Source organism: Triticum aestivum, chromosome 2D (genome assembly GCF_018294505.1).
Source record: "Triticum aestivum cultivar Chinese Spring chromosome 2D, IWGSC CS RefSeq v2.1, whole genome shotgun sequence".
Taxonomy (NCBI): Eukaryota; Viridiplantae; Streptophyta; class Magnoliopsida; order Poales; family Poaceae; genus Triticum; species Triticum aestivum.
In genome coordinates, this window is record NC_057799.1 from 604,370,299 (window position 1) to 604,372,386 (window position 2,088).

The following is a 2,088-nucleotide window of genomic DNA, read 5'->3' on the forward strand; positions in this document are numbered from 1 at the left end:
GGCGATCCTCTAGATTGTCTGATTAATGTACCCGTAGACGATGTAACTCTGTTTTGTGATTAATATAGTCCATGATGGTCTTCCCTATAAAAAAACTTTCACATACAATTTCATACACTTTTTTTTAGGAGAATACAATTTCATACACTAGTAGCTACCCTTCACATTTGGGCTGAATTTGACTTGCGCGGTAGGCCCAACGGGTCATCTATAGTAATTCCCCGTTGTCCAAACCCTCGTCAACCTCCCCCTATCTGGCCGCTCAGGTTCTTGTCCCGCCGCCGCGCCGCCGCTCCCCACTTCCCCATCGGAGGCAATACCGCCTCCTCAATCGCCGCCAGCCTCAATCGAGAGTTCCAACCGCGCCGACGCCCGTTCTCCTCCCAACCCCCACAATGGCAGCATCGCAGAGTTCAATATCGAGGGTGCCGTCGAGGTGCACAGAGACGGCGCAGGCCACCGTCGCGTTCGAGATCGCCGGCTACAGCCTGCACAAGGGCCTCGGTAGAGGCAAATACCTCCGTTCCCCGGTGTTCTCCATCGGCGGCTACGACTGGTGCATCCAGTACTACCCGGACGGAAAAAACGAGGACTATGAAGGTTACGTTTCTGTCTTCCTCGAGCTCCTGACCAAGAACGCAGAGGCGACGGTGCACTACGACTGGATGCTTGTGGAGCCGGTTAGGGGGGAGTCGATTGCTGCACTACGGCAAAGAGCCACTACCGTTTAACAGTCAAAAGTCATTTTGGGGCATACCAAAGTTCTTTAAGACCACTGTTGAAAACGAGTCGTTCTTCCTGCGGAACGATTGTCTGGTGATCGAGTGCGAGGTCAGTGTCACCAAGGGAACAATTGAGGTCCCTGTGCCGCCCTCCGACCTTTTGGATAATCTTGCAACATTGCTAGAGGGGAAGAAAGGAGCGGACGTGACGTTCAAGGTGCAAGGGGAGGTTTTCCCAGCTCATAAGAATTTGCTTGCCATGCGATCGGCGGTCTTCGACGCGGAATTCTACGGGCCTATGGCGGACAAAGGGGCGCAAGACATAACTATTGACGAAATGCAGCCTGCTGTTTTCAAGGCATTTCTTCACTTCATCTACACGGACACAATGCCTTCCATGGACGATCTTGATGATGATGACAAACGAGAAATGGTTAAGCACTTACTCGTGGCTGCAGATAAGTACGCGATGGCAAGGATGAAGAGGATATGTGAAGGGATGCTATGCGAGTGTCTTGACGTTGAGACCGTGGCAACCATCTTAGCTCTAGCTGACCAGCATCATTGCAGCAACCTCAAAGATGCTTGCATTGAATTTATGCTCTCTTCGAATAGAATGGATGATGTGATCGCAAGCCAAGGGTATCTGCACCTCAAAAGATCTTTTCCTGGTCTCTTTGCAGAGATGTTTGAGAGAAGTGTCAAGTCCCGCAAAATTTAGTACGCCAACTTGGTATGAGCTACTGCTTATCCTTCAGTTCTGATAGATCTTTCGAGGCGAATGCCTTATGTTGGGTTGGAGAAGGAAATTATGTCTTGGTAATTTCGCATGTCTATCCTGGTTAGGTACTATCTAGTTACTTTCCTGAGATGAGGGTGCCGTGTCTTTTAGTTTTCAGACATCTTTTGGAGGGAGTGAGTTGGTTCTATAAAGTGTACTATGTCTCCAATGTATTGGTTGGCTGGTCTGATATAAGTACGTATGAATCCATGGTAGCTCACTGGTTTCCTTTTTTATCGCTTACTTTAATGTCTGGCTTATGTGAAGAATGATAAAGCTTTGAGTTTTTTTTCGACTCAAGGAGCAGAGTTCCCAATTTTATTTCATTCAAAATGGAACTGATAACACAACTTAACTTTTTTGCTGTCAGTTTTGAGATGATCTGTTTGACCTGTATGAAAAACATACATTAGATTATTAGAATGCCGACTGCTAGATTTTAGTTAGAGACAGTTACAAATGGTTCTGTGACATGGTTGGCTGAGCCAACAAAGATGGAATTAACAGTCAAATTTATGTTCCACATTGAAAGGCACTGTACATGAAATCTGTACAGGTAACTTATATGCAATCGCTTCCCGTTCA

At 46.9% G+C, this 2,088-nt stretch overlaps 1 pseudogene; it reads left to right on the top strand.

Annotated features, from left to right (window-relative positions):
* The first annotated feature begins 260 nt into the window (after nucleotides 1-260).
* LOC123050336 (BTB/POZ and MATH domain-containing protein 2-like) lies at nucleotides 261-1,705 on the top strand (annotated as a pseudogene).
* The last annotated feature ends 383 nt before the right edge of the window (nucleotides 1,706-2,088 follow it).